At 46.8% G+C, this 20,447-nt stretch overlaps 1 protein-coding gene across 4 annotated transcripts in view; it reads right to left on the minus strand.

The window, feature by feature from the left end:
- The window catches only part of setx (senataxin), a 94,470-nt gene extending 76,162 nt beyond the window's left edge, over nt 1-18,308 (minus strand). For 2 of the 4 annotated variants that reach the window (XR_015760702.1, XM_087998367.1), the window contains exon 1: nt 18,209-18,308. The gene's annotated coding sequence lies outside the window, so the exon portion shown is untranslated. The remainder of the gene's footprint in view (nt 1-18,208) is intronic. The other 2 variants (XM_087998366.1, XM_043720338.2) reach the window with 2 other exon arrangements.
- Nucleotides 18,309-20,447: the final 2,139 nt, after the last annotated feature.

Here is a 20,447-nt window from a genome sequence, read left to right on the forward strand (position 1 = left end):
GAGAGGAGAGCGCGAGAGAGAGAGAGAGCGCGAGAGAGAGAGAGAGAGCGCGAGAGAGAGAGAGAGCTGCGAGAAGAGAGAGAGAGAGCGCGTCGAGAGAGAGAGAGCGCTGAGAGAGAGAGAGAGAGCGCGAGAGAGATGAGAGAGCGCAGAAGAGAGAGAGAGAGCGCGAGAGAGAGAGAGAGCGCGAGAGAAGAGAGAGCAGCGAGAGAGAGAGAGAGCGCGAGAGAAGAGAGCGTGAGAGCGAGAGAGAGCGCGAGAGAGATGAGAGATAGCGCAGAGAGAGAGAGAGAGAGAGCGCGAGAAGAGAGAGAGCGCGAGGAGAGAGAGCAGAGAGCGCGAGGAGAGAGAGAGAGCGCGCGAGGGAGAGAGGAGAGAGCGCTGAGAGGAGAGAGAGAGAGCGCGAGGGAGAGAGAGAGAGCGCGAGGGAGAGAGAGAGCGCGAGGGAGAGAGAGAGAGCGCAGAGAGAGAGAGAGCGCGAGGGAGAGAGAGAGAGAGCGCGAGAGAGAGAGAGAGAGAGCAAGGCGAGAGAGAGAGCGAGAGAGCGCGAGAGAGAGAGCGCGAGAGAGAGAGAGAGCCGAGAGAGAGAGAGCGCGAGAGAGAGAGAGAGCGCGAGAGAGAGAGAGAGCGCGAGAGAGAGAGAGAGAGAGAGCGCGAGAGAGAGAGAGAGAGCGCGAGAGAGAGAGCGCGAGAGAGAGAGAGAGAGAGCGAGAGAGAGAGAGCGCGAGAGAGAGAGAGAGAGCGCGAGGAGAGAGAGAGAGCGCGAGGAGAGAGAGAGAGCGCGAGGAAGAGAGAGAGAGAGCGCGAGAGAGAGAGAGAGCGCGAGAGAGAGAGAGAGAGCGCGAGGAGAGAGAGAGAGCGCTAGGAGAGAGAGAGAGAGCGCGAGAGAGAGAGACGAGAGAGAGCGCGAGAGAGAGAGAGAGAGCGCTGAGAGAGAGAGAGAGAGAGCGCGAGGAGAGAGAGAGAGAGAGCGCGAGAGAGAGAGAGAGAGAGCGAGAGAGAGAGAGCGCGAGGAGAGAGTGCGAGAGAGAGAGAGCGCGAGAGAGAGAGAGAGAGAGCGCGAGAGAGAGAGACGAGAGAGAAGAGCGCGAGAGAGAGAGAGAGAGAGAGCGCGAGGAGAGAGAGAGAGCGCAGAGAGAGAGAGAGAGAGAGAGAGCGCGAGAGACGAGAGCGAGCCGAGAGAAGCAGAGAGAGAGAGAGAGAGAGCGCGAGAGAGAGAGAGAGAGCAGCGAGAGAGAGAGAGAGCGCGAGAGAGAGAGAGAGAGCGAGAGAGAGAGAGAGCGCGAGAGAGAGAGAGAGCGCGAGAGAGAGAGAGCGCGAGAGAGAGAGAGAGCGCGAGGAGAGAGAGAGACGCGAGGGAGAGAGAGCGAGCGCGAGGGAGAGAGAGAGAGCGCGAGGGAGAGAGAGAGAGCGCGAGGGAGAGAGAGAGAGCGCGAGGGAGAGAGAGAGGAGCGCGAGGAGAGAGAGAGAGCGCGAGGGAGAGAGAGAGAGCGCGAGGGAGAGAGAGAGAGCGCGAGGGAGAGAGAGAGAGCGCGAGGGAGAGAGAGAGCGCGAGGGAGAGAGAGAGAGCGCGAGAGAGAGAGAGCGAGCGCGAGAGAGAGAGCGCGAGAGAGAGAGAGAGAGCCCGAGAGAGAGAGAGAGAGCGCGAGAGAGTGAGAGAGAGCGCGAGAGAGAGAGAGAGCGCGATGAGAGAGAGAGAGAGGCGCGAGAGAGAGAGAGAGAGCGCGAGAGAGAGAGAGAGAGCGCGAGAGCATGAGAGAGAGCGCGAGAGAGAGAGAGAGAGAGAGCGCGAGAGAGAGAGAGAGAGAGCGCGAGAGAGAGAGAGAGAGAGCGCGAGAGAGAGAGAGAGTGAGCGCGAGAGAGAGAGAGAGAGCGCGAGAGAGAGAGGAAGCGCGCGAGAGAGAGAGAGCGCGAGAGAGAGAGAGCGCGAGAGAGAGAGAGCGCGAGAGAGAGAGAGAGCGCGAGAGAGAGAGAGAGCGCGAGAGAGAGAGAGGAGCGCGAGAGAGAGAGAGAGCGCGAGAGAGAGAGAGAGCGCGAGAGAGAGAGAGCTGCGAGAGAGAGAGAGAGCGCAGAGAGAGAGAGCGCGAGAGAGAGAGAGAGCGCGAGAGAGAGCGCGAGAGAGAGCGCTGAGAGAGAGAGATGAGCGCGAGAGAGAGAGACGAGCGCCGTCGAGAGAGAGAGAGAGAGCGCGAGAGAGAGAGAGAGCGCAGAGAGAGAGAGAGCGCGAGAGAGAGAGTGAGAGCGCGAGAGAACGATTGCCCATGTGGACAGAGACATGAGTTCTCGGTCTTCTCTCGAACTGCAGATTCTTAATGAATTATATAGTCATTTACAGGGAGCAGCCTCCAAATAACTTCTATATTGATTGGGTGTCTGTTACAATCAGCAAGCATTAAGCCACCTGACATTATAGAATGAATGTTCTTAACCTTGGTAACTGGCTTCACATAATGAATGCTTTTCACCTTGTTAACTGACTTTACATAATGAATGCTTTCTCATATTGTTAAATGGCTTTACATAAGGAATGCTTTTTCACCTCGTCAACCCACTACCCTTGCCTCCAGCACCTCAATGTTTACTGTAAGTTCTTACTTGATCCAAGTCATGCTAGCTGAGCCTCTCTCTCTCTCTCTCTCTCTCTCTCACACAACCCAAAACTTAACTCTTTCCCTAACTGCTCATATCTGATACACTTCCTTACTGGAATTCCATCCCCAACAGCAAGTGCATTCACCTCCAACACTTCAAGGATGCAGCTCACTACCACCCTCACAATGGCAATTTGAGATGGCTAATAAATACTGGCCTTGACAGTTAAGTCCACATTCCACTTGTAAATAAAGATAGAATAGAGTTTTACATTTGGCTTACAATCAGCTGCGCAGGTCTTGTGCTTCAGGAACCCAGTAGCACTAACATAATGTAAAAGCACCTGATATTTAAGTAGTGCAAGAATGGCTGCTTTGTTGCCCACTGTCATCTTTGACATCATAAACACTGTACCGTGTAAAATATTTTGTTGAATTTCTACACACTGAACACTAAATCAACAGTTCCTTTATAACTCCTTGTCAGAATACAGATTGCTCACTTCGTTTTTTGCAAAAGATTGCAAGTAGTTCAAAAGGAAATTGATTAAAACAATTCAGCTGGCCATGTAACAGGTGATTTCATTTAATAGTCAAATAAGCTTAATTTATTTTCATAGTTCTCAAACTTCCCATTGGAGTAGTTAGAATAATGAAGCAAGTTTATTTAAAGAACTACCTAAATTTAAATTTAAGTCTTATTGAAACCTGTAAGCAAGACATCCTAATCAACTTTTTTCAGGCTCAAGTCAGCAGACTTAGTTGAGATTACTCTTCCTTTTCAGAAAAAAAATTACATACAAGCAGAGGAATGGTTACTTTTTTTTAAACTCGCACTTGCTGCCACTTCCCCTCGATTGATCTCAACTTTCATACCAATTAGAAATTACAGCAGTGGTGTCCTTTGATGGCCATCAAATCTAAATATTAAACACCCATTCAGGGTTCTGTTTAATTGGTCTTAGACTGTGGTAAATTGGAATATATTTGCCAATTTCAGGCTGCAGTTTGAAGCCACTCTGTTTTAAGACCATTTTGTATATAGGTCTGTCATAGGTAGGAGTATTTTGAGGTAACCTAACATAGTGTTACAGGATACCACCTCTAGTTCTGATGTCTTGTTTTCCTGATCCCGAATCCTCAGTAAGCTTTTGATATTGACATAGAAAATTAATCAAGTGAGGTCACCGTATGATGATTCTTCTCCTGACTTCCAAATATTCTGTTAAAATCTCAGATAAGCAAAGACCGCCTTGCAGTGCTTGATCAGATACTGTACAGGGATCAGACTGACTTCATCTGCTGCCACCAGCGATCAATGATCAGTCAGAGAAAGTAAAAGTATATTGATTTGGTTGGCAACAGATATGTTTCAAAATAAATGCATATATGGCAAAAGACACACTCACTTAGTGCCTTTTGCAGCTAGGTATGTCCCAATTACTGCATAACCAATACTTCTTAAAGGGTAGCCACTTTTGTAATGATAAAACAGAGCAGCCCATTATACACAAGCAATAATGTGACAATGACCACAACGTTTGTTTCCTCTTCACATTGGTATTATTTCCTTTCCACTTGCTACACCTGCTAATTAGGCACTGGTATGAAAGTTGATATCGATCCACGGGAAGTGGCACACGAGTAGAAAAATAATGATTTCCTGTGCTTGTGTGTTTTTTTTTGAAAAGGCAGAGCCTCCTTGAACTGCAGTCTGTGTTGGAGGCAAATTCACGTGCTGTTTGGGTTTAAGCTCCAGGATGTTGGCTCAGCAACGAAAGATGAATGGCTATATCTTTCCATTTATTCTCAACAATTTTGCATGGTAAACAACTTGGAAGACAGCTTGCAGGTGATATTGTTCTTAAGGTGTGCTGTCCTTATTTTTCTAGGTGGTGGACGCCGCAGCTTGGAAGGATTTAATATAGGTCAGATAATTGCAGATGACATCAAAATTGGAGGTGTAGTGGGCAGCGAAGAGGGTTACCTCAGATTACAAACAGGATCTTGACCAGATGGGCCAATGGACTGAAGTGCAAGGTGCTGCATTTTGGGAAAGCAAATCTTAGCAGGACTTCTGCACTTAATGGTAAGGTCCTAGGTAATGTTGCTGAACAAAGAGACCTTGGAGTGCAGGTTGATACCTCTTTGAAAGTGGAGTCGCAGGTAGATAGGACAGCGAAGAAGGCACTTGGTATGCTTTCCTTTATTGGTCAGAGTACTGAGTATACGAGTTGGGAGGTCATGTTGCGGCTGTACAGGATATTGGCTAGGCCATTGTTGGAATATTGCGTCAATTCTGTTCTCCTTCCTATCGGAAAGATGTTGTGAAACTTGAAAGGGTTCAGAAAAGATTTACAAGGATGTTGCTAGGGTTGGAGGATTTGAATCATAGGGAAAGGCTTAACAGGCTGAGGCTGTTTTCCCTAGAGCGTCGGAGGCTGAGGGGTGACCTTATAGAGGTTTACAAAATTATGAGGGGCATGGATATGGTAAACAGACAAAGTCTTTTCCCTGGGTTCAGGGAGTCCAGAACCAGAGGGCATAGGGTTAGGGTGAGAGTGGAAAGATATAAAGAGACCTCAGGGTCAACGTTTTCCACACAGAGTGGTACATGTATGCAATGAGCTGCCAGAGGAAGTGGTGGAGGCTGGTACAATTGCAACATTTAAGAGGCATTTGGATGGGTATATGAATAGGAAGGGTTTGGAGGGATATGGGCCAGGTGCTTGCAGGTGGGATTAGATTGGGTTGGGATATCTGGTCGGCATGGACGGATTGGACCGAAGGGTCTGTTTTCATGCTGTACATCTCTATGACCCTATGATTCGAATGCATGGCTTGAAGATTAGTGTGGGAGTAATGGGTTCCAGCTCATGGGCCACTGCTCCAGAATCTGTACTGTTGGAAGGGTTTACACCTAAAAAATGTAGAGGCCAGTGATCTAGCAAGCTGTCAAGCTAGGGAAGTAGAAATTTCCTTAAACAATATAGCAAGGGCTCAAAGTAAGGAAAATGTAGTAAATCAGAGAGTAATGACCAGGCAAGAGAGCAAGTTCTTAATATGGAAATGATATATCAATTATGACAGCAAGTACAAATTGAAAACAAATGATATACAAAGCTAGAGGTTATTAAAATAATACTGACAAAACTAAAGGCTCTGTAACTAAACGCATGTTGTGTGTGTGTAATAAAACCAGTTGACCGATTGCAAAAATAGAAATAAATAAATACAATCTGATAGCTACTATAGAGTAATGGCTGCAGGATGACGTAGAATGAGACCTAAATACTGAAGAGTACTGAACATTTATGGAGTACGTGAAATCAGGGAAAGTTGGAGAGATGGCTCTATTAATTAATCATGCTATTAGCACAATATGTGACCTAAATGCTAAAGACACCCTTGACAGACATCCAAATAGGAACCATGCAGTAAAATAGAGTATACAGAAAGAAAACAAACATTATCACCATCATAACATCAAGTCCTATTGTCTCTGAATTCATTCTGTCACATATCAGTAATTTCATATCACTGTCTCTTTTATAACAGCTTCCCAATTCTATAGATCTTTACCAAGGTGAGCTGGCAGCAGTGAAGAATTAATGCATCTGTTCAAAATGTCTAGTCCCAATTCCTGGTGATTGTCATCCCAAATGGTTTATGTAAGTTCTGGATGTAGGTTTGCTCACTGAGCTGGAAGGTTCGTTTTTCAAATGTTTCATCACCATTTTAGGTAGCATCTTCAGTGAGCCTCCAAATGAAGCAATGATGGTATAGCCCACTTTCTATTTAAAGACCAACGGAACACCCATGGGACCTCCGATATCAGGGTTCTTAGCAGAGGCAGTAATGCGGAAACTCGAACAAACAGCTCTGCCAACCATCCAACCCAACTCTGAGTCTGGCAAATGGATGACTCCTTTGTCATCACTAAATGAAACAAATTAGAGGAAACCTTCAAGACCATCAATAATACTCTTAGTGGCATAAAATTCACTGAAGAGGAGGAAAACAACAACAAACCTCCATTCCTACATGTCACAGTAGAGCAAACAGCCAATGGGGAACTTCAAACCAGCGTCTACAGGAAAACATGATCCAAATATTGAACTACAGAAGCAATCATCCCAACATCCATAAACAAAGCTGCTTTAGAACATTATTTCAATGAGCCAACACAAACTGCAGCACATTGGAACTACACAGAGCAGAGGAAAATCACCTATGCAGTGCATTCAAAAGAACGGATACCCAATGAACACAATCCACCAATTTCTGAGCAACAAACTCAAACAAGCAGACAAAACATGTCCAGAAACCCTAGCCACTCTCCCCTACATCAAAGGCATCTCAGAAACGACTGCCAGACTACTCAGACCCCTTGGCGTCATGGTAGCCCACAAACCTACCAACTTTTGAGGTATTTTAGGTGTTGGAAGTGATTTCCTCGAATTCCAGGACCAGCAATTACTGTTTTATATGCTGTTGCATTGTTTTGACTTTTTTTTCCCCAAAGTTCCAAAACAATAGCAGTTTAAAAGGGAGAAAAGCAGACAAAGGAAGCACATGGTGAGGACAGTGCAAGAGAGAGAGAGAACCTGCACAGTTACTGCCTTTGCTCTTTGAATTCATGTATCGCTGGACACCAGAGCGCATCTGGGAAAATTAACAAACAGTGAATTTTCCAACTAATCTTGGAGGAACTGTTGGGCGAAATTCACATCACAGAATCAGATAAGTTAATTGTTGTTTTAAGTCTGTCCAAGAGAAGGGTTGCAGTAGTGAGTATAGTGGATTCTCTCTTGATTATATGTTTTTGGAGATAAGTCTCTTGATTAAACTTAAAATATGAGCCATAGCTATTAATTTAACCTGGGGCATGTCTGTAGAGGAATAAGACGGCGTTATTTTCTGGGTCTGTAGATTGTGAAGGAGCAAAAACGGCCTTTGCAGCGATATGTACTTCTTGTCAGACGTGGGAGTTTAAAGAGAGTTTAATGGTTACTGCGGATTATATCTGCTATAAATGCTGTTGGATGCGAATCTTATCAGATCGAGTGGATCAGTTGGAGAGACAGATAGGAGTGATGATGAATTTGCAACAGCAATAATTTGTGATGGATGGCGGTTATAGGAAGGGGGGGAAAGTCTCAGATACAGTCACATAGATGGGTTAACTCCAGGAAGGGAGAGAGAGGTAGGCACCTAGGGCAGGAGTCTTTTATGGATATACCCATTTCAAACAGGTATGCTGTTTTGGAAAATGTAGGGGATGATGGATTCTCAGGGGAACGTAACATGAACAGCCAAGTCAGAGGTACAGACAGAAGTTTCTGTGGCCAGCAGAGAAAAAGCAGAATGGTGTGTTGTTTCCCTGGTGCCAGGATCAAGGATGTCTCAGAGAGGGTGAAGAATGTTCTCACGGGGGAGAGGGGGCAGCAGGAGGTCATTGTCCACATTGGAACCAACGACATTGGAAGGGAAACGGTTAAGACTCTGAAGGGAGATTACAGAGAGTTAGGCAGAAATTTAAAAAGGAGGTCCTCAAGGATAGTAATATCTGGATTACTCCCAGTGCTACGAGCTAGTGAGGGCAGGAATAGGAGGATAGAGCAGATGAATGCATGGCTGAGGAGCTGGTGTATGGGAGAAGGATTCACATTTTTGGATCATTGGTATCTCTTTTAGAGTAGAAATGACCTGTACAAGAAGGACGGACTGCACCTAAACTGGAAGGGGCCTAATATACTGGCAGGGAAATTTGCTAGAACTGCTTGAGAGGATTTAAACTAGTAAGATGGGGGGTGGAACCCAAGGAGATAGTGAGGAAAGATATCAATCTGAGACGGGTACAGCTGAGAACAGAGGTGAGTCAAACGGTCAGAGCAGACAGGGACAAGGTAGGACTAATAAATTAAAATGCCATCCCGTATTCCCAATTCCTCCGCCTCCGCCGTATCTGCTCCCAGGAGGACCAGTTCCACCACAGAACACACCAGATAGCCTCCTTCTTTAGAGACCGCAATTACCCTTCCCACGTGGTTAAAGATGCTCTCCAACGCATCTCGTGCACATCCTGCACCTCCACCCTCAGACTCCACCCCTTCAACCGTAACAAGGACAGAACGCCCCTGGTGCTCACCTTCCACCCTACCAACCTTCGCATAAACCAAATCATCCGACATTTCCGCCACCTCCAAAAAGACCCCACCACCAGGGATATATTTCCCTCCCCACCCCTTTCCGCCTTCCGCAAAGACTGTTCCCTCCGTGACTACCTGGTCAGGTCCACGCCCCCCTACAAACCACCCTCCCATCCTGGCACCTTCCCCTGCCACCGCAGGAATTGCAAAACCTGCGCCCACACCTCCTCCCTCACTTCCATCCAAGGCCCTAAAGGAGCCTGCCACATCCAAAGTTTTACTTGCACATCCACTAATATCATTTATTGTATCCGTTGCTCCCGATGCGGTCTCCTCTACATTGGGGAGACTGGACGCCTCCTAGCAGAGCGCTTTAGGGAACATCTCCAGGACACCCGCACCAATCAACCACACTGCCCTGTGGCCCAACATTTCAACTCCCCCTCCCACTCTGCCGAGGACATGGAGGTCCTGGGCCTCCTTCACCATCGCTCCCTCACCACCAGATGCCTGGAGGAAGAACGCCTCATCTTCCGCCTTGGAACACTTCAACCCCAGGGCATCAATGTGGACTTCAACAGTTTCCTCATTTCCCCTTCCCCCACCTCACCCTAGTTCCAAACTTCCAGCTCAGCACTGTCCCCATGACTGGTCCTACCTGCCTATCTTCTTTTCCATCTATCCACTCCACCCTCCTCCCTGACCTATCACCTTCATCCCCTCCCCCAATCAACTATCGTACTCTATGCTTTCTCCCCCACCCCCACCCTCCCTCCTCCCCCCCCTCCCTCCCAACACCACTCGTACTCCATCACCAGCTTCATGAGCTCCTCTAGCTTATCTCTCCATGCTTCAGGCTCTCTGCCTTTATTCCTGATGAAGGGCTTTTGCCCGAAACGTCGATTTTACTGCTCCTCGGATGCTGCCTGAACTACTGTGCTCTTCCAGCACCACTAATCCAGAAAGTATATTCCTGTCAGGGTGAAAGGAGAGGCTGGAAGGTATAGGGAATGCTGGATGAATAAAGAAATTGAGGGTTTGGTTAAGAAAAAGAAGGAAGCATATGTCAGGTATAGACAGGATAAATCGAGTGAATCCTTAGAAGAGTATAAAGGAAGTAGGAGTATACTTAAGAGGGAAATCAGGAGGGCAAAACAGGGACATGAGTTAGCTTTGGCAAATAGAAATAAGGAGAATCCAAAAGGTTTTTTACAAATATATTAACTAGGGAGAAAACAGTGCCCCTCAAAGATCAGCAAGGTGGCCTTTGTGTGGAGCCACAGAAAATGGGGGAGATACTGAATGAATATTTTGCATCAGTATTTACTGTGGAAAAGGATATGGAAGATAAAGACTGTAGGGAAATAGATGGTGACATCTTGCAAAATGTCCAGATTACAGAGGAGGAAGTGCTGGATGTCTTGAAATGGTTACAAGTGGATAAATCCCCAGGACCTGATCAGGTGTACGCGAGAACTCTGTGGGAAGCTAAAGAAGTGATTGCTGGGCCTCTTGCTGAGATATTTGTATCATTGATAATCACAGGTGAGGTGCCGGAAGACTGGAGGTTGGCAAACGTGGTGCCACTGTTTAAGAAGGGCGGTAAAGACAAGCCAGGGAACTATAGACCAGTTAGCCTGATCTCGGTGGTGGGCAAGTTGTTGGAGGGAATCCTGAGGGACAGGACGTACATGTATTTGGAAAGGCAAGGACTGATTCGGGATAGTCAACATGGCTTTGTGTGTGGGAAATCATGTCTCACAAACTTGATTGAGTTTTTTGAAGTAACAAAGAGGATTGATGAGGGCAGAGCAGTAGATGTGATCTATATTGGCTTCAGTAAAGCCATTCGACAAGGTTTCCCATGGGAGACTGGTTAGTAAGGTTAGTTCTCATGGAATATAGGGAGAACTAGTCATTTGGATACAGACCTGGCTGAAAGGTAGAAGACAGAGTGTGGTGGTGGAGGGTTGCTTTTCAGACAGGACGCCTGTGACCAGTGGAGTGCCAAAAGGATCAGTACTGGGTCCACTACTTTTTGTCATTTATATAAATGATTTGGATGTGAACATAAGAGGTACACTTAGTAAGTTTGCAGATGACATCAAAATTGGAGATGCAGTGGACAGCGAAGAAGGTTACCTCAGATTACAAGAGGATCTCAATCAGATGGGCCAATGGACTGAGAAGTGGCAGATGGAGTTTAATTCAAATAAATGCAAGGCGCTGCATTTTGGGAAAGCAAATCTTAGCAGACTTGTACACTTAACGATAAGGTCCTAGGGAAGTGTTGCTGAAGAAAGTGACCAAGGAGTGCAGGTTCAGAGCTCCTTGAAAATAAGGTCATAAGTACATAGGATAGTGAAGGTGATGTTTGGTATGCTTTCCTTTATTGGTCAGAGTATTGAGTACAAGAGTTGGGAGATCATGTTGTGGCTGTGCAGGATGTTGGTTTGCCCACTGTTGGAATATTGCATGCAATTCTGGTCTCCTTCCTATCGGAAAGATGTTGTGAAACTTGAAAGGGTTCAGAAAAGATTTACAAGGATGGTTAGATTAGATTAGATTAGAATTAGATTCCCAACAGCGTGGAAACAGGCCCTTTGGCCTAGCAAGTCCATACCGACCCACCGAAGAGGAAGCTGGAGCACCCAGAGGATACCCACGCAGACACAGTGAGAATGTGCAAACACCACACACAGTCACCCAAGGCGGGATCGAACCTGGGTCCCTGGTGCTGTGAGGTAGCAGTGGTAACCACAGAGCAACCATGTTGCCCTATGTGGCCAGGGTTGGAGGATTTGAGCTATGGGAGAGGCTGATTACGAAGGGGCTGTTTTCCCTGGAGCGTTAGAGGCTGACCTTATAGAGGTTTATAAAACCATGAGGGGCATGGATAGGGTAAATAGACAAGATCTTTTCCCTGGGGTGGGGGAGTCCAGCACGAAAAGGCTGAGGTTTATGGTGAGAGGGGATAGATATAAAACAGACCTAAAGGGCAACTTTTTCACGCAGAGAATGGTGTATGTGTGGAATGGGCTGCCAGAGGAAGTGGTGGAGGCTAGTACAATTGCAACATTTAAAAGGCATCTGGATGGGATATATGAATAGGAAGGGTTTGGAGGGATATGGGCCGGGTGCTGGCAGGTGGGATTAGATAGGGTTGGGATATCTGGTCAGCATGGACAAGTTGGACCGAAGGGTCTGTATCCGTGCTGTATATTTCTGTGATTGTAAAATGCACGATGATAAATAAATCAAATACAGTCAAGCAATGGGAGGGAAAGAGGAAAACCAGTCTCTGGTCCCAACGACTCTCAGTGACATACTGCTATGGACTCTACATTTTCTGCAGTCAGCCTAGAAAACATGAAAGACAGTGATTAAATAACAGGAAGCCTGAGGCTTAACCTGATGAATTTAGCACTTTTGTTCAATAACCATTGTAATGGTTTTCAAGATCTTATCAATAGTCTGAAACAAAGTGCCTGCAACAATGTACAATCTACGATATAGTTTCAAAGAATCATAACAAATTTGAAACTTTAACTATTTCTATCTCTGCAGATGCTGCCAGACCTACACAGTTCTCTCAATTCTTTTAATTTCAGACTTCCAGTATCCACAGTAAAAGATTAGAGCAGCAACTTTACTAGAAAATATAATCAGGGCATTGACGAGCTGCAGGCTTGATACTTATAACTGCTAAAAATGCTACATGGTTGGGTGTGCAAGGGTATTAAGCCAGAGAAATGAATCTATGTACCGGCATCCAGCAGTACCATCCAAATTAAAATGAGTTTTAAAAGTTCCAAGAACATTTTCCATGACTGGTAATCTATTACATCAAAATGCTTAAGAGCTAAGCATGGCACATTAATGGCATAATGGAAACAGTCTGTATTCTACTCTACACTTATAATTTTACTCCTGAGGGAGAAATCATTTGGGAAATGGCAAATAGGATACATTTGTCATGAAAGAGTCTGAGCAGCAAGGTTGAAAAGGGCTTGATATGTACAAAGGAGAAAGTGAATGTGAGAAAGGGATATGGGCATGTGGACATATCCGGAACTTGGGTCCAATGATGAGGTCAGTTGTGCCTGCAGGGATAAAACGTTACTGCAGCTTTTTCATTGCAGGAGCGAGATTGTCTACAACTCAATGGGTATAGGTATAAGCAGGCAGGGAAACAGTTAAGTTCTGAGTTTTGTGAAATTAGAGGATCAGCTGAGCATGACTCAGATCAGGTAAGAACATACAGTTAACAATGGGATGCTGGAGGCAAGGGTAATGGTTTAACAAGGTGGAAAAGCAGTCATTATGTCGAACCATTTAACAAAACGAGGTAGCATTCAGTATGTGAGGTCAGTTTAACAAGGTGAAAAGTATTAGTCATGTAAAGCCAGTTATTCATTGTCTAAGAGCAGATGGCTTAATCTTTACTGTTGATGGTCGCTGATTGTAACGGTCAGCGATTAATTTGTATGTTGCTTTATCTGGATGCTCCTCCCTGTAAAATGACGATATAGTTCATTGAGAAACTTGTTCCAGAGAAGACAGTGAACCCATGTCTCTGTGCACATGGACGAATCATTCTCTCTTCCTCCAGGGCCGGGAATAAAGATGAAGGAGATAAAACTACTCTTGTGTCTCTGAGCATTTTGCTTTGACTGAGAGGGGAGAACGGGACGACACCAGAAAATTTTGCAAGATAGGCATGAATTTTGCGCATACATATTAGTGATGCTATATATTTGAAAATTATCAAAGTAATTCTAAAATAATATTATTCCATAAAGGACATCTGCTTAATTTACAAGTTGCTTTCCTTAAGAGCTGTCAAAACCAATCATTCAAGGGTAGGACAATCAGTTGAAGAATGTAGTTATTTTTCATTTCAATTGTTCAGAAATGTTATTGCACATCTGGAGATACATGCCAACATCTCAACTTCTCCAGAATTCCTTCCATGCCCACCTCTATATTGCTTTGCACCTCTATTCCCTTCACCTCTTCCCTCACCCACAACTCGCTAACCATCTGCATGTTGCTCTGCCATCCTTTCCGTTACAGACTCAGTCCTTTCACCGCTGCAAGCACTCAGCGTACCTGTCTCTATTGAAAAGCAAAATACTGAGGATGCTGAAAATCTGACATAAAAGCGAAGTACTGGAGAAACTCAACAGGTCTGACAGTATCCTCAAAGACAGAAACCAAGCTTAAAAGAGTCACAGTGGACTCAGAACATTAACACTTTCTCCACAGATTTGGAGGTGCCGGTGTTGGACTGGGGTGGACAAAGTTAAAATAATCGCACCAGGTTGGACGATGACCTTGTGTTGTGTGATTTTTAACTCTCTCCACAGATGCTGCCAGATCTAATGAATTTCTCCACCATTTTATTTTTGTTTTTCAACTCCACACCTTGTTAGTCACAGGTGATGTGCCAGAAGACTGGAGATTGGCTAACATGATGCCACTGTATAAGAAAGGTGGTAAGGACAAGCCAGGGAACTACAAATCAGTGAGCCTGACGTCAGTGGTGGGCAAGTTGTTGGAAGGAATCCTGAGAGACAGGATGTACATGTATTTGAAAAGGCAAGGACTGATTAGGGATAATCAACATGGCTTCGTGCATGAGAAATCATGTCTCACAAACTTGATTGAGTTTTCTGAAGTAACAAAGAGGATTGATGAGGGCAGAGTGGTAGACGCGATCTATATGGACTTCAGTAAGGCTTTTGACAGGTTCCCCATGGCAGACTGGATAGCAAAGTTAGATCTCATGGAATACAGGGAGACTAGCCATTTTGATACAGAACTGGTTCAAAGGTAGAAGACGGAGGGAAGTGGTGGAGGGTTGTTTTTCAGACTGGAGGCCTGTGACCAGTGGAGTGCCACAAGGATTGGTGCTGGGTCCACTACTTTTCATCATTTTTATAAATGATTTGGATATGAGCATAAGAGGTATAGTTAGTAAGTTTGCTGATGACAGCAAAACTGGAGGTCATAGAGTCATACATACAGATGTATAGCACCGAAGCAGACCCTTTGGTCCAACAGGTGTAGTGGACAGCGAAGAAGGTTACCTCAGATTACAAGGCGATCTTGATCAGATGGGCCAAGGGGCTGAGAAGTGGCAGATGGAGTTTAATTTAGATAAATGAGAGGTGCTGAATTTTAGGAAAACAAATCTTAGGAGGACTTATACACAATGGTAGGGAGCATCGGAGGCTGAGGGGGCGACCTTATAGAGATTTATAAAATTATATGGGGCATGGATAGGAAAAATAGACAAAGTCTTTTCCCTGGGGTGCACAAGTCCAGAACTAGAGGGCATAGGTTTAGAGTAAAAGGGGAAAGATATAAAATAGACCTAAGTGCAACTTTTCCATGCAAAGGGTGGTACGTGTATGGAATGAGCTGCCAGAGGAAGTGGTGGAGGCTAGTACAATAGCAACATTTAAAAGGCATCTAGATGGGTACATGAATAGGAAGAGTTTGGACAAATACGGGTCAGGTGCTGGCAGGAGGCACTACATTAGGTTGGGATATCTGGTTGACATGGACAAGTTGGACCAAAGGATCTATTTCTGTACTGGGTAAAAACAATGACTGCAGATGCTGGAAAGCAGATTCTGGATTAGTGGTGCTGGAAGGGCACAGCAGTTCAGGCAGCATCCAAGGAGCAGCGAAATCGATGTTTCGGGCAAAAGCCTTTCATCAGGAATAAAGGCAGAGAGCCTGAAGCGTGGAGAGATATGCTAGAGGAGGGTGGGGATGGGGAGAAAGTAGCATAGAGTACAATAAGTGAGTGGGGGAGGGGATGAAGGTGATAGGTAAGGGAGAAGGTGGAGTGGATAGGTGGAAAAGGAGATAGGCAAGTAGGAGAAGTCCGGACAAGTCATGGGGACAGTGCTGAGCTGGAAGTTTGGAACTAGGGTGAGGTGGGGAAGGGGAAATGAGGAAACTGTTGAAGTCCACATTGATGCCCTGGGGTTGAAGTGTTCCGAGGCGGAAGATGAGGCGTTCTTCCTCCAGGCGTCTGATGGTGAGGGAGCGGCGGTGAAGGAGGCCCAGGATCTCCATGTCCTCGGCAGAGTGGGAGGGGGAGTTGAAATGTTAGGCCACGGGGCGGTGTGGTTGACTGGTGCGGGTGTCCCGGACATGTTCCCTAAAGCGCTCTGCTAGGAGGCGCCCAGTCTCCCCAATGTAGAGGAGATCGCATCGGGAGCAACGGATACAATAAATGATATACACATAGACAAAGAAGAAACCATGATATCATTCGACGTGACGGCACTGTTCACTTCGATTGACAAAACCCTAGCCAGAGAAACAATAGCCAACCTACTGAACAAACAGAACAGAAAACAGGACGCTGAACCTATCAACAAAGAAGGCATACTTAAACTACTGGACTTGTGCCTCACGACACACTTCACATTCAACAACCAGATATACGAACAAATCAACGGAACACCCATGGGATCACCAATCTTGGGACTGGTTAGAGGTTAGAACAAACAGTCCTACCACAAATTCAACCCAAACTCTGGGTCAGATATGTCGATGACACGTTTGTAATCATTAAAAACACGGAAATAGAAAAATCACACCGGATCATCAACGCCACACTCACAGGAATCAGATTCACGAGAGAAGAAGAAAAGGATAGCCAACTCCCATTCCTAGACGTGATGGTACAGAGAACACCGAACGGAGAATTCACTACAAGGGTATACAGGAAAGCCACACACACAGACCAAGTCCTAATCTATGAAAGTAACCACCCCAACACACAAACGAAGCTGCATCAGGACACTATTCAAAAGGGCCACAACACACAGCAGTACACCAGAACTGCAAAAAGAAGAAGAGGAACACCTATACAAGGTATTCGCCAAAAACGGATACCCGCGCAACTTCATCAACAGATGCCTAAGAGAAAGACCACGGAACGAGGACATACCACAACCAAAAGGACTAGCCACACTACCATACATCAGGAGCATCTCAGAACTGACAGCCAGACTACTGCGACCCCTAGGACTCATAACGGCACACAAACCAACAGCCACGCTCAGACAACAACTCATCAGAATGAAGGACCCGATACCCAACATGAGCAAGATGAATGTAGTGTACAAAATACCATGCAAGGACTGCACAAAACACTATATAGGACAAACAGGAAGACAGCTAACAATCCGCACACATGAACATCAACTAGCCACGAAACGACACGACCAGCTATCCTTAGTAGCCACACACGCAGACAACAAGCAACATGAATTCGACTAGGACAACACTACTATCATAGGGCAAGCCAGACAGAGAACAGCCAGGGAATTCCTAGAGGCATGACATTCATCCACAAACTCCATCAACAAACACATCGACCTGGACCCAATATACCAACCACTACAGCGGACAGCTGAAACTGACAACTGGAAGCGGCAGGGACAGACCACTATAAACACCGGAGGAAACATCAAAGAAGCGCTTCGCAGGAGGCTCCCAAGCACTGATGATGTCGCCTAGCCAGGGGACGAAACGTTTGCAACAAAAACTTCCAGCTCGGCGAACAGAACCACAGCAACGAGCACAATAAGTGATATTATTGGATGTGCAGGTAAAACTTTGATGGATATGGAAGGCTCCTTTAGGGCCTTGGATGGAGATGAGGGAGGAGGTGTGGGCGCAGGTTTTGCAGTTCCTGCGGTGGCAGGGGAAGGTGCCAGGGTGAGAGGGAGGGTGGGTTGTAGGGGGGGTGTGGACCTGACCAGGTAGTCACGGAGGCGGAAAGGGGTGGGGAGGGAAATATATCCCTGGTGGTGGGGTCTTTTTGGAGGTGGCAGAAATGTCGGCAGATGATTTGGTTTATGCGAAGGTTGGTAGGGTGGAAGGTGAGCACCAGGGGCGTTCTGTCCTTGTTACGGTTGGAGGAGTGGGGTCTGAGGGTGGAGATGCGGGATGTGGACGAGATGCGTTGGAGGGCATCTTTAACCACGTGGGAAGGGAAATTGCGGTCTCTAAAGAAGGAGGCCATCTGGTGGACATCTCCATGACCATATTACTCCTTCCTTACGCTGGCTTGCGCGTCTTTCACACGCCCCCTCACACCTCCCCCTTTTGTTTCCCATCTCCGTGTCTCTCCCTTTTCTGCATCCTGACACCTTCCCCATCTTCGTAGCCGACTCCACCCCTCCCTCTCTCCCTTCCCACGTCCGTTGGGGGTCTCCCATCCCTCGCTGCCTTCACCTCTCCTTCGAGCTCACCGGTCCCCGCCTCGCGCCCCCTGCTCCTTCCCACCGGAGCTCTGGGCCTACTGTGTCAGCCCGTCACCCCCGACCTCTGCCCGCCCCCATACCCTCCGGGAGGGGGAGGGGCAAAAACCGACCGCCGCCTTCCACCTGCCCGCGGCCCAACAGCCGCTCCTCGCCGGCCACTCTGACTCACCATGTTGAGCTCCAACGCCGGCGACCCTCCCCTTCACTCCGCTCCGGTGGAAACTTTCGCCTCCAACTTTTCTATTTGCGTCCGACGCCGGAAGTGACACCGAAAAGTAAAAGGGGTGGGGCACTCCGCGCAAACTGGACGGCGGCCGTCGAGTGACAGTACGCACCGGATCGCCTTCAAAACCACCCTCCCCCAGCACACATAGTACTGTAGCTGCAAGGGCAGGTCAGAAGGTAGAAATACTGCACCAAATAATTCACCTCCTGACTGCCCCAATCCTGTGCACCATCTACAAGGCACAGGTCTAGGTTGAAACACTCCCAACCTGCCCGCGTGAGTGCACCTCGAACAATATTCGAGAAACTTAATACCATCACATCCACAAACATTCATTCCCTTCACCCCGACTCTCGGCAGCAAAGTATATAATCTACAATTTGTACTGAAAAAATTCTCCAAGATGCCTACAGCACCACCTTCCAAACCCACGACCACTACCAGCTCAAGGACAGGGACAGCAGAGACATAAGAACACCACATTCTGCAAGTTCCCTACCAAGCCACTCACCATGCTAATGTGGGAATACATCACCATTCCTTCAGTATCACCAGTTCAAAATCCTGAACTTCTCTCCCTAATGGCATTGTGTGGTTACTAATAGCAATTGGTCTATGGGATCTAGCTCACTACCTTCTCAAAGACAACTAAAGTTGGACAATATGACAGCAGTGCCCACAACCCACAAATGAACGAAAACAAAGATAATCAGTTTTGGTAATGGTGACTGATGCATGCATATCAGACTGGGGTAACCTCCCTGCTTCTCTAAAGTAATGACATGAAATCTTCTTTGTAGAAACCAAACAGCCAATTGGTTATTGTTACTTCTGAAAGAGAACTGCTTTGGAGCTACCAAAGGCATAAACATTACTGCAAGGACCCCTAACGTTCCATCCAACTCAATTATTATTAGCTATTTTCTCCAAGTTGCTAGCTGAGAACTGCACTATTCATTCATGTTGTAGTAACCTCGACACTGGCGACATCAAATAATTATCGGATGATTGTCAAGCATTGAGATTTGGTCCACAACTATATTCTTGACTTGCATATGACTAGTCATAGAAATGTACAGCACAGAAACAGACCCTTCAGTCCAACTCCCGTTTTCCCAGCCCCCAACGCCTCATCTTCACCATGGATATCTAATCCCTCTACACCTCCATTTGACATGACCAGGGCCTCCAAGCCCTCCGTTTCTTCCTGTCCTGACGTCCCCAACAATACCCTTCCACTGACACTCTCATTCGTTTGGCTGAACTTGTCCTCACACTTAACAATTTCTCCTTCGAATCCTCCCACTTCCTCCAGACCAAAGGGGTAGCCATGGGCCTCAGCTATGCCTGTCTCTTTGTCGGCTACATAGAACAGTCCATCTTCCGTGGTTACACCGGCACCACTCACTATCTCTTCCTCCGCTACATTGATGACTGTATCGGTACCACCTCGTGCTCCCACAAGGCGGTTGAGCAGTTCATCAAATTCACCAACACATTCCACCCCGACCTTAAATTCACTTGGACCATCTCTGACACCTCCCTCCCCTTCTTGGACCTCTCCCTCTCCATTAATGACGACCAACTTAACATTGAAATTTTTACAAACCCTCCGACTCCCACAGCTACCTGGACTACACCTCTTCCCACCCTACCTCCTGCAAAAATACCATCTTGCATTTCCAATTCCTCCGTCTCCGCCGTATCTGCTCCCAGGAAGACCAGTTCCACCACAGAACACACCAGATGGCCTCCTTCTTTAAGGATCGCAATTTCTCTTCTCACGTGGTTGAAGATGCCCTCTCATTCACATCCCGCACCTCCACCCTCAAACCCCACCCCTCCAACCATAACAGGACAGAACCCCCCTGGTCCTCACTTTCCACCCCACCAACCTTCACATAAACTGCATCATCCGCCGACATTTCCACCACCTCCAAACGGACCCCGCCGCCAGAGATATATTTCCCTCCCACCCCTTTCCACAAAGACCATTCCCTCCATGACTACCTGGTTAAGTCTATGCCCCCCCCCCCAACACACCACCCTCCCATCCTGGCACCCTGCCCTGCCACCACAGGAATTGCAAAACCTGCACCCACACCTCCTTTCTCACCAGCAAGGCCCCAAAGAAGCCTTCCACATCCATCAAAGTTTCATCTGCACATCCAGCACTATCATT

This window comes from Chiloscyllium plagiosum, unplaced genomic scaffold, assembly GCF_037043375.1.
Source record: "Chiloscyllium plagiosum isolate Xiang-an unplaced genomic scaffold, Cpla_swu_hap1 HiC_scaffold_21, whole genome shotgun sequence".
Classification (NCBI taxonomy): domain Eukaryota; kingdom Metazoa; phylum Chordata; class Chondrichthyes; order Orectolobiformes; family Hemiscylliidae; genus Chiloscyllium; species Chiloscyllium plagiosum.